The sequence below is a fragment of the Boleophthalmus pectinirostris genome, unplaced genomic scaffold, assembly GCF_026225935.1.
Source record: "Boleophthalmus pectinirostris isolate CB_2022bp ecotype Guang Dong unplaced genomic scaffold, ASM2622593v1 HiC_scaffold_22, whole genome shotgun sequence".
Classification (NCBI taxonomy): Eukaryota; Metazoa; Chordata; class Actinopteri; order Gobiiformes; family Gobiidae; genus Boleophthalmus; species Boleophthalmus pectinirostris.
Genome location: NW_026571190.1, coordinates 30,822,973 through 30,835,740, shown reverse-complemented (window position 1 = coordinate 30,835,740; position 12,768 = coordinate 30,822,973). Strand labels below are relative to the sequence as shown.

General features: G+C 37.8%; 1 protein-coding gene across 2 annotated transcripts in view; it reads left to right on the top strand.

The window, feature by feature from the left end:
- The first annotated feature begins 5,743 nt into the window (after positions 1 to 5,743).
- rnf24 (ring finger protein 24) overlaps positions 5,744 to 12,768 on the top strand; it is a 32,329-nt gene continuing 25,304 nt past the window's right edge. For both annotated transcript variants that reach the window (XR_008632813.1, XM_020930532.2), the window contains exon 1: positions 5,744 to 6,336. The gene's annotated coding sequence lies outside the window, so the exon portion shown is untranslated. The remainder of the gene's footprint in view (positions 6,337 to 12,768) is intronic.

The window sequence follows — 12,768 nt, the reverse complement described above, 5'->3', positions numbered from 1 at the left end:
TTGTCACATGATCTGGTCTGAGGACTCGGCAGCTATGTGGCTCCATGCATCCAGTTACAAAACATACAGTGCCCTAGTCTACCCTGCAGAATTTAACAGTATCGCATAAATAACCCATAAAAAAGGCTAAAACATTATAAGGAATGTATCCAACTTTACAAACTGAAGCCCCGTACACTGTTTATGATAAGATACGCTCAAATCTATTCTTATTTCTGATCATTTCTATTGGTTCAGTATTGTGCAACGGACTAAATTTAAAGTTCTAAATATACTGTATAACAAATAAAAGTACTGTAAGTTGTGCATCACGATTGCCTTTGAACACTGTAATAGGCAAAATAGTACCACTGCGCCCTCTAGAGGCAAACATTGGTCAAAAGCAAAATACAGTTATTTATGAGAAGAGCAGCAAAAGAAACCCAGTGTTTTTTTTCCACAGGTTTATGCTGAACAAAAAGTACTTAAATATTAGATTAAATGTGAATTCAAGTTTATTTGTAAAGCACAATTCGTACATAAAGTAATTCAAAGTGCTTTACAGAATAAAAAATACATTTAAATCACAATACAAAGAAATCAAAGCATAAATAATCATCATAAAATTTTAAAAAAGCAAATGAAAAGCTTAATTTTAAAGGTGCACTGGGTCATTTCTTTGCTGGAGAGTCTGCCAGATGCTTGTCTCCATGGCTTATAATGTTCCATAGTATGGCCATAAATTTAAGAATCTCCATGGAGACTTGCAAGCCAAATTACAGGTTAGATTTGTGGAGAGGCGACCCCACGCAAAGTAAGAATTAATGTTTTTTTAAAGATATTTTTAAGCATTAAATAACACCTATAGCGTTCACATTCAACACCAAAGTATTCACATTTCCAGGGAGACAAACAGGTTGCGAACTCGCCAAATTTATTTCTAAGATGTGTAGAATATAGGGAGACACAACAGCCTCCTTATTACTGGGAGAAACACAGTAAACTAGTGTTAATGAGCTGTTATTTAAGCACCTATTAAAAATGTAACGTAATGTAAAAAAAATAATAAAATAAATCTCATTCTTTTTTAGATAGAACTTTTCCTATTCTACTGTGTTGTTTTGGAGCAGGATGTTGTATAGTTAATATACATTACGCAGAAAATACATCAGGGAAAGTGACAGGTTTGTTTTGAGGCTGTGTTAAAAAAAGGATGACTCGTATATTCCATGTCAGCAGTACATGGTGGTGTAAACATGTACAACAACCCGTTTGCTTACTATTTTCCACCACTAGAGGGCAGCAAAAGTGTACAACTATTTATACATCATTATTATAATTAGTGAATAATATGTTATTTTAAATTATGTTTCTACACACAGTATTGGCAATGGACATCTGAAAGAAATTAAAATAAATAGTTTCATTAGATAATTTTCATTGCTTGATTAATAGATACTGAATTTGTATGAATAACTTAAATATGAAATGTTATATTTTAGAAGCAACAATGTGGATAATTCATGTAGTTATTGTTCTGGATGTTGTAGATGTAAAAGTATAAACCCTTTGTTTTGTCTATATTCAGAAGGTTCTTAGCGTGGTTGCTCTTACTAATGAGACGTGTTTAATTTCTCTACCATATATCTCTCACTTTAATTAAACTATCTTTTCCCCAAGCACCGAATTCTTCTCCAGTTAATTAAACAGGAAGGCCATTATGCACGAGTATAAGACAGTCATGAATAGACTAAGGAAGTATAACATTGTGATAATAAAACTCCTTGCTCCAATTCTTCACAATAATCCCTGCATTGAGTCAGTACCAAGCAGCAGTTTCCTCCTGCTGTCCTGGAAGGGAAGGAAGACCAGTGCCAGTCTTGTACCTCGTCTGCAGCCCTTCAATGGCCCATTGTGGACACTGCCATCCTGCCCCCTGCCCACCCCCGGCAGCCCATTCAGGACCGTCACATGGCACTCCCGCTCGGTGCCCATCTCACAATGCAGCCCTGTCATTTGCACCTCATTGACATGCTCTCATAGTGCATCAGGGCATGGCTGTGCTCCTCCACTGCTTTCAAAGGAAATGAAGTCCCTGCAGGCTGGGTGGCCAAAGTGTGGCTTCCTGGGTACGGTATTCATATTTGGGAGGAGGAAGTGCACTCCTCTTTAAACGTGGGAGATGGTGTGTGAGAAAACTGGACAATTTACAAAAAATGTGTCACAGGAAGCGCTCTCAGTAGTATCTCTGTAATAAGTGTTCTGGTGCAGTATAGACACGACAATGACACCTATCTAGAAAGTATGGGCTGATCTGGATGAGTCATGTATCTATCAACACCATACCTCAACTGGTGATAAATGTCCCCCTGTTGTGCAAAATATATCTTTTAAAGGTGCACTGTGTAACATTTTTAGTGGAGGACCTGTCATCTGTTTGTCTCCATCAAAATGTTATTGCTTTTTTTAGAATGTTCCATAGTATAGATCATTGTTTCCCAAAGACTGGGTCACGACGCTCAGGTGGGTTGCAAGAGATTTTGTGGGGGTCACCTTGTCATCTGCATGTAGGTCTGCAGTATACAGTTCTGGCACATGTTGAAATGTTAAAACATGTTTTGCGTAATTTCTAATCTTTTAGTAATTATTTTATTGACTATTTTGTTCCAATATTGCTGGTTCAATTGAATGCTGAAAACAAAAAGAAATAGGCTGCATTTAATGTCCAAATAGGTGACTTATGGATCCTTTTATTGCTGCTTCAATTACTGTTTTCATTATTTAAAATTTGAGTAATACTAATTGTTCAGAGACACAATCACTCAGTCAACAATAAAATATTCTCATTAATGTTCAATAATGGTCAAATCCACCTTTATTTTGTGATTTACGAATAAAGTCTATTGTCTTGGGTAACGAAAGTTTGTGACTTTTAAAATATGGGTCCCCAGAAAAAAAGTTTGGGAAACAATGCAGATTAAACAATAGGGATGGGCATTCGATGAAATTTTCTTAATTGATCGTCGGAAGAATTAACGATCGATTATCGATTAATCATTAACGTTTTTATATTAAAATGATCATCATTATTATTACTATCTGTGCAACTAATCTGCATAAATAAATTCAACTTTACGACATATAAACCGTAACGACTCTAGAGCCACATCAAACCGTTTGACATTATAATGTGTTTAATTCAGTTTTGCGCAACTCTCACAGAAACGAAACTTAAAACCGCATCGCTAATTTGCATAAACTCAGCGAAGATAAAACTACAGCTCTTTCTGTTGGATTAGAAGACATGATTCAGTGGAATACAGGTTAGTGTGACCATATTTGCGTTTGTCAAAACCACCGTACGGGATGTGGGAGGTGGTTCCTCGTCATCGACATTGCGCGACTCTCACCTGGTAAAGCTTTTTCCCACTGGACACCGAAGCATATGTTCCTGCTTTGTACACTGTGCACATGGACTCACACTTGTCCCTAACGCAACGGAAAGCGTGGAATTTCTTGTACAAATCATCGTTAAATATGCATTTGTGCTTCGGTACGCTGCAGACTGACCGACTGTTTGTGTTTGCTCGCTCCTTCTGATGCAGAGAGACACATGTACGGACCCCTGTTTGGTCACGCTACGCACAGCAACCTACATTCGATTTGTCGATTAAAATTAACGTAATCGATGAAATTCTTAATGATCATTATCGATTAATCATGCCCACCCCTATTAAACAAGGCAAGGCAAGATTATTTATGTAGCACAATTCATTCACAAAAAGTGCTTTACAGAATAAGAAATACATTCAAATCACAATCCAAACAAATCAATATATAAATAATCATCTCCTCCATGAGAGAGAAGACAGGACTGCGCTACATTACAAGTCAGATCTGTGGAAAGTCGGCCCTATTCACAGAAAGACTTATTGTATTTTTGAGCAACAGGAACACCCGTAACGAATAAATGCTAGACAATATGTTTAAAGTCATACCATGGAACATTCAAGAAAAGCAATAACATCTCCACAGACAAGCAGATGGCGGACGCTCCACCAAAAACGTTCCACAGTGCAGCTTTAAAACTGCATTTCCACAAGTTAACAAGTGCACTCAGACTACGGTGACAAAAATACATGCCAGATTAATAATTTTCTTTCATACAATTTATGGAATTTAAAGGTGCACTCCACAACTTTTCTGGTGGAGTGTCCGCTTCCCGCTTGTCTCCATGGAGATGTTATTGCTTTGTTAGAATGTTCCATGGTATGATATTAAACATAAATACCTATATACATTTATTAATTAAGGGTGTTTCTATTTATCAAAAATACAATAATTCCTTCTGTGACTAGGAGTCACTCTCCACAGATCTGAACTGTAATGTAGTGTAGTGCTGTAACCTGCTTGTTTCCCTTGTGATAAATAGGTTTAATCTGTACTGTGGAACATTCTAGACAAAGCAATAACATTTCCATGGAGACATCAGGTGGCGGACCCTAGAAATGTTATGGAGTGCACCTTTTAAATGCCTGCTTTTCATATTTAAGCAGTGTTTGTGAACAGTGTAGTTACTTTGACAATACAAGGAATAACAAAGTGAGATTTTGTTATACCAAAGATTAATTCATATTATTTTTAGACTATGGGGGAGAATTTTAGACTATGAGAGGCATCATCTCTTCTATTAATGGGAAAGTCTTCTACAGAGTTATATTTTTAACACAAAAACCTCAGACTAGTCGAGCATGACTCACAGAGGTGTGAACTGAAATTACATGTTACATAAACGCAAAAATTAAAATAAGTGATCAAGTTAGGCTTCTTTAAAATGCCAGACAATAATTAGTTGGTTAAAACACATTCAAAAGCTTGTTTTTTCATGTTTCAGATTTCAGATTCCAGGAGAACACTTTATTACGAAAGGAAGTATTCATCTGTCTCCTACTGAAGCCCATTTTCAAAATATTAGAGTTCTAGATCTAGAGTTTTGAATGCCTATAAGTGGGCGATAATCTCAGAGGAAATGTTGTAATCTACTGTACTCAGACTTCAGCCCCTGGTTTCTTTGTATAAATTTGCTTTGCATTGCCAACATACACTTATGGTTAAAGGTCACTTGTGCGTTTTTTGGAAAAGCAAACAGGAGCAATGTTGATTGTTAATAGAGGTAGCCTGTCCAAACTCTAAATGATTTGAAGTCACATTTTTTTCACATGCATAAAAGGAATTTTCTAGAAGAAAGCGATCAGGTCATACTCCCAGTCATAACAACTTCCTCTACTACAACCCACATCTGTATATTAAGAATAGCTAATTTTAACAGACTAAAATCTCCATAAAGTTGTGTATCTAGGCTGCCTTTCTGATCTGGGGCCATTATTACAAAACTCTGAATCAAGAGCAAAATGATCCTGATTTCCAAATTTGGCTGTAAAGTTTTGATATACACAAAAGTGCAAAACAAAAAACAAAACAAAACAAAAAAAAAAAACTGCAGGATTGAATCTGTAGTTGAATCTTGTGTATCAAATCTGAAATGATGTCTGAATCCCAGCTCTGAGACGTGTTTTAAATGGTCAAGGCCTGGACAAAAGCTAGTAAACACAATGGCTTTAGTGATTTCTAATCAATGCTCCGATATTATTGATGCCAGTTTCTTTTGCTCCTGGGCTTATTCTCCACTAAAATTGAATTAGTGAAAACGGGGAGCTATCTCTTTAAGTGGTAGCTGTACTCCAGGCTCGTTTACATTCTGCTACGTGACCATGTGCAGCCAGCCCCCTCCCTGCGTGTTTCCTACGAGCATCTCTCCCGTGGACACGCTGTCCCCCGACCTCCAGCTCCATTCACCACCGCAGAGAGTACGGCAGCAGAAGGAGGTGTGGTCTGTCTCTCACTGCTGGTCCTGCTCACCCCGTGGAGTGGTACGTGCGCGCCGTGCAGAGCCAGAGCCACATCCGCCTGTCTCCGTCCGTCTCTCCCGTCTCCCGCCGCTCTTTCTCGGCTAAATAACGCGCGACGTGAAAGCCTTTATCGGATCTCCCCCGGCTGCTCGAACGTCACCATTCCCGATCACCTTTCCTCCTCTTCAGTTCCGTCCGTTTAGCGGTTGGAGTCAACGGATCGCGTCTTTCTCGTGCCCCGTCCAGACCCCGCTCTCTTCGGCTGCGTGAGATGAAGTTCCCCCCCGCCGCCGCTCGGCTTTAGGGAAGGCAGCACATTTTTTTTTTTTTTTTTTTTACAGTGTCCTTTTTCACTGGGATCGCACTGTCACCACAGCAGCTGCTCTCTGGAGAAGCAAGAGTTAAGACACGTCAAAACACAACATCAGAAGTGGAGCAGAGGTTGTTGGTGAGTTTATTTTTAATATTTTAACCCTAAACGCGCAGCTCTCGCCTCGGTGCCGCTGATGTAATGGGTGGATGTCACTGATGGATGTGCTGGATGCTCTCACAACAAACACTATTAAATTCATTTGACTCGATTGCTCTGCGTGGGGTGAAAACACTTGTATGACTATTTGTGTTGGCCTTTTACATACGAAATGACAATAATACATGTGCATTAAGTCCTGGATGGCATTACATTTGGGGCTAACGTACAATAAGTTAGCGGAGAAATGCTAACGCTAACTGGTTAGCAGCGTGCAGCCTACGCCCAGCTGTCCCCGGACCTGTCCCCGGACCTGTCCCCGGACCTGTCCCCGGACCTGTCCCCGGACCTGTCCCCGGACCTGTCCCCGGACCTGTCCCCGGACCTGTCCCCGGACCTGTCCCCTGGCCCAGTGTGGTCTGGACCGGGCCAGGAGTGATGCCAATCTGTCCTAAAGCTCTCCACCCTGTGTTTAGTTCAATCCTCCTTTCTGAGGGTGGAGTGACTTAAAGGTCTGGTGGGATGTGAATGACGCCCACTGATACAGGCTTTAAGTTTCTTTAGTAACGTGTAGATACATCACTGCATGGTGCTAAATTTACAGTGGTATTTAATGTGCAACAAATAGTATATGGAGTATTTCATGCTATTACAACAGATTGCAGATAAGATGATAACAAATGCAGTCTATTCTCTCAAATAAAGTTGTATGTAGGAGTGTGCAAAAATATTGAAATATCCATATATCATATAATTTAATGTGATAATACAGTATTGATTTCATGGGCTGCTGTATCAATATATCACAGAGTGTGTTTTGGCTTATTTTACAAAATTATTTTGTTACAGTTCTACAGTTTTGTTGTTTGTTTAGTGGAAGGAAACTCGTTTATGCAACAGATTTGACATATTCACTGTTTCTGATGATTAAAATAGGCATGTTTCATATTAATTTGGCACAAGAAGTGGTTTAACAAAGACTTTTAATATCACAGCCATGATTTAGCCATGATTTTTCAATTTATCAAATTGATTAGAAATGTATTATATTGAACCGAAAGTGCACTGAATTGAGATATGTATCGAATCGAAGCCTGTGTATCGAAATATGTATCATACCCGCTTCTGAATGATACCCAGCCCTAGTTATAAGTGTCATCTTCATCATCTCTGAGTGAGATAATCTCAGAAGATATTAGTTCATTTTTGTCAACATCACCCAGCACTACAGGAGGGTACTGTGTTTGTCAACTCAGGATTCAATTTTTTTTATCGTTGTTATAGAAAGCACCAAAATTCAAACACTACATATTGTAACATCATACATGAACTGCACATCAAAACAAACACACGTGAGCACCACAGAGTGCAAAGAGTTTATATACAGTCTGTTGAGCTCTGACAGGCCAGTTCCAGCAGGTGCCTGAGTGAGAATGGGCTGATGTATGTTCAGAGCTTAGAGTCTAAGCAGATAAAATGCTTAGGCAGATTCAAGTCCCATTGTTGCTCAATCATTTGGGATTGTTTATTGTTACTGGCAGACAGCACAGTTAGTCACATGATTTGATGTTCAGAACGGAGGAAAAGGAAATTGATCATTAGTGTAAATGAGTGAACGAGTAAGCCCAAGAACATTGTGCTAACATTGACCAGCTCATGTTTGTATACATATCACACATCACACATATGCATATGTGTGATGCAAACATTGTTTCAAAAACAAAAAAGAAAAGTACTGTCAATGTTAAATTATTATTAGTAAGATTCATATGTTAACACAGCTTCATTTCAAAGTTGAAACCAATGATCTCCCATTGTTGAATTCCTGGAATATTCAAAATCATGTGTGTCATGGTGATATATGGTGATCTATGACACACAGATTATAATTTTATTTTAAGTAAATTTTAGATTGCAGTATTGATATAAAAATATAAGAAGCCAGAATGATATGTGTGGCACTCTTGAGTGTTACACATTATGAATCTGGAATGGCCCTCGAGGAAATAGCTTTAGTTTAAATCCAGTTTAGAGTAAAAGCACAGACATCTTTCTCATCTACAAATGCACAAAGCACTTGCCCCTGTACTAGTTTCACAAACAAACTTAGGGTGTAAACAGGAATTTTCGGAGCAATGGTGCCTCGAATGGAGGACAATAAAGACTACTAAACACACGTAAATCAACAAAGAGTGAGGAGATGAAGAAGAACCAACTCTAACATGTTTAAAAGCTCTTAAAAGTTTTACATAATAATGTCTTCTTGAATTAGTAACAGTAATGTATCTGATCAGACGCAGCATTAGACTGTATTTCATTGCTGTGAGTTAATACCGGTTGCATAATAGTTCACTTAAGAGGATATGAATGTGTAAGGACCATTCACCAAGTGTTAGGGTTTAGCTGGGGGCACTGGGCTCTCACGCTGAAGTCAGAGGTTAAATTATGATCGTTACATATCCACACGTAGCTCTTTACATAACACAGTTAAGTTTAAGTTTAATAGTTTGTTTAATGTGTTTTTTCATATATTTCTAATACGAGGTGTGGTTGTAAACTTCCCTCAGACTGCCTAAGTGATAATCCCAAAGTTTCTATGTTTTATCACTTTATCACTACTTTTGTGGACCCTAACTTCACAACTTAGAAAAAAAATATACACCAGTCCCAAAAATCAGGAGCTTGAGAGGTGGTGAAGATGAAATGTGGTTATTCTTTCCTAAAACTCATGTCATATGTTGGCCTATGTACCAACGAAATCATTTTGACTGGTCCCATGATTGGTTGGTTCCCCTTTTTTAATTTACACAAACAAACAATACAGGAAGCAATGTATTGAACACGCTTAGAGATAAAAAAGTACCAAAAATTACTTAATGCCTACATTTTTTAACTAGTAATTTTTGACCAGTGTAGTCTCTTTTATAAGATTAAAATAGATAATACAATAAGCAATAAAGTCAAATTTGTTATTCCAATGTTTAGTCCAGTTTATTTTTGATTTAGAAAGGGCCACCATAATCCAAAGGGAAACACTTTGGGAAAAACAGAGTATATTTCATACATTGTCATTATGGATGTGCACTAACCCCATATTAGTTGTACAAAAGATGACAGATATTCAGGCTTGTTGATAAAATTTGCAGATTAGATCAGATACTGTTGTAGAATAAATTGTAGTAGTCTAAGAGTTGAGGAGAGAGTGTGACACCGGGGAAGTTTATTTAACGTCGGTACAGAACCCAGCACCCAGAGACACTGTGATAGTTTTGTATTCAGGTCTGGTCTACTACAATTTATTCTACTACAAATACATCCATTCTTCCTCCTGTTTAACACTTGAATGAGTCGATTTTTAACCAAGAATACAAGAAGTTGAAGTCATCCAAGAAGTTCAAATGGACTGTGAAATTGTATTGTGTTCAGTTTGACACCCTGCACTCACTTGCTCGGGTGTTTGCGTGAGTGTGTTTGTGTCAGTGTGTGTTTGTGTGTAACAGTGAGAGGAGGACTCTGTTTACTTCCTGCAGGTCACTGGCAGATAACCCCAAATCCAATATGACTGCTTTGGTTTTCACATTTCAGCTCCCCCTCACACGACTGTCTTTATTTATAGCAACTGTTACCCTGTACTTGACAGCTATGAGACTCATATGTCTTCAGGATTTTTTTAAAAACACGCTCTAAAGAAGATCGCTCATTTACATTATCCCTTGGGCTGGCAAATTTGATGTATAACAAGACAACTGTGTCGAGGAACAGCTGTATTGACATGTTCACCTTTTGGCTGTGGGGCTGTTCTTGTGTTATCTACTGAGTGATGGTTGACACTTTCTATCGATTGGTTAGTTGACTAAAAAGGGAGTGCAACAAAAGCTCTCAAAACTATATTTATCTCTGTGTATCTGACTTCAACTCCAATCACAAGACCATGACTTAGACTTTGACTTTGACACAAATTTGCGGGAAATTATTTGGACACAGTAGCTCACACATCACAATATATGAAATAACAAAGAGCAAAAGTATAATAGTATATAAATGGTTATAGTAAATTCAAAATAAGTAGTGAAAATAGCAAGAGATTCGTGTCAAATAACCGCACAAGATTTGCAAAAGCTGTAAAAGAAAGAAGTACCAGGAAACTATGTATTTATATAAAGACTGATGGAATTTGTGAATCATTAGTTTAACCTGTATTTTAACTTATACATATACAAAATGACTCATATGTCTCATATGAATTCTTCTTAAATAATTCCGATAATGAGTTGACTAATGCAAATTTTACCCTAAATCAGCCCTAACAGATACAGTAAAGGTCCCATATTACTTAAAACTGACTCTTGTGAACTTTTAGTCGTGTTACAATGTTGTTACCACCTCATAAACATACCTGGAGTTGTGTTTTGTTTCATTCACACGTGTTTGAGTAATCCTCTGTTATTAGTGTCTACGTCTCTACAGCTCAAAATGCTCTGTTCCACTTTGTGATGTCATGTAGTGGTAGTTTTCAAGTTAACAGCTACACCCTTTTGCCTTTTTTTCAGAAGAGTTTGGCAATTGCAGGCCTGAAATCATCCAAATTATTCTAGTGAAGGTGGATGGGGATTAAAAACACAGTGGAGCTCTTCCTGTACATGACATCACAAGTTGGAACAGAGTGTTTTCCGTTTGATAGAAGAACATGTCCTAAATATGCAGAGTGAAACATGTGTGAATGAAACAAAACACAACTCCCAAGTATGTTTTTATGAGGAAATATTATAACATAGATCAGGAAATATAATAATTTGGGCCCTTTAATGAAGATAGGATCAGAATATTAAAAAAATAAGACAAAACGACATAGATTTGGCCCCTAAACTGTGCTGCTGCTACTATTATTCTCTTTTTTTTGGATGTAAAAGAGTGGGTTGACCGCATTGATAAAATTCCACTTGACCCCAAATTACTGCTCAAGAATGCCACAAAAACACACTTTTGAAAACAGTGTTGAAATGTGGGATGGCCCCATGTGTTTGTAAATCATTGGGCTAGCAGCTGTTGTAGTTCGAGAGCGTGGAATTGGTCACATGTGCCCCCAGATCTACAACTGGAGTTACAGTGACCTACATTGTAAAGTACACAAGGCTGTCTTTTTATATTAGGTAATGCGTTATCTTTCCTTCATGGACTGATATGGGAACGCTTAAAGGGCCCATATTACACTATTTTTGATCTACTGTATGTTATAAAGTTGTTTCTTCGTTGCAAACATACCTGGAGTCGTGTTTTGTTTCATTCACACATGTAATTTCAGCTCTGGAATTGCCAATCTCTAGTGAACGAAAGGTAAAAGGCTGTAGCTGTTAACTTGAAAACTACCGCTTTGTGACATCACAAGGTGGAATAGAGCATTTGGCACTCAAACATGTGTGAATGAAACAAAAAAACACAACTTCAGGTATGTTTTTGAGGAGGTAAAAGGATTCTAACATGGCTTAAAGTTGAGAAGGGTCAATTTCCCGTAACATTGGACAGTGATTTCTGTCATTTGCAAATATGTGAGTGTGTTTTTTTAGCTTTACTTCAATGCCATAAAACTATAAAAACTCAATTAGGTGGGGGAGAAAAATTTCCATAGATGTATTCTCTCGTGTCATAATTTTGTAGAACTTTTCAAGATAAAATTGTAATACACGCTGAAATAAATTTGTGCATAATTCCCAGAGCTGTTACCTCTTCTGCTGAGGAGGCCCCAGTGTTTGTTGCTGCCCTTTGGCATATTAAGTTTCAGATGTGCAAATCTCCGACCCAGGCCAGAGCTGGTGGAAATTTCCACTTCTCATTTGGACAACTCCCTCTGTATGTGATATTGAAAGTGTTACAAACTAAAATAAACCTGTACAGCTACTGAGCATGTATTAACTGGAAATGTTAGTAAAAGTGTATGGGTCAAGAGTAGTTAACGGGTGGTTAATATTACACTATTTTCAGATCTATGTTATAATGTTTCCTCATCACAAACAAACGTGGAGTTGTGTTTTGTTGCATGTTTAGCACACAGCCCCTGTATATTTAGACTGAGTTCTTCTCTCAGACAGAAAACACTCTGTTCCACCTTGTGATGTCATGTGCTGATACAGAAAGTGCTCCAATGTGTTTTTACACTCCACACACCTTCACTAGAATCTTTTGGATAATATCAGACCTGGAATTTCCCGTCTCAGCTGAACTAAAGATAAAAGGAAAACTACAGCTTCATGATGTCACATGATGTACATGATCTTATTACATTTATACAGGGAATGCATTTAAGTCAGTTTATAAAGAAAGACTCTCTCTCCTTTGAAAAAAGACGGTTTATTATGCAATCAAAGAAACCTCTGGAAATCCTTTGTCATAATGTGAATAGTTCAATCACTGACC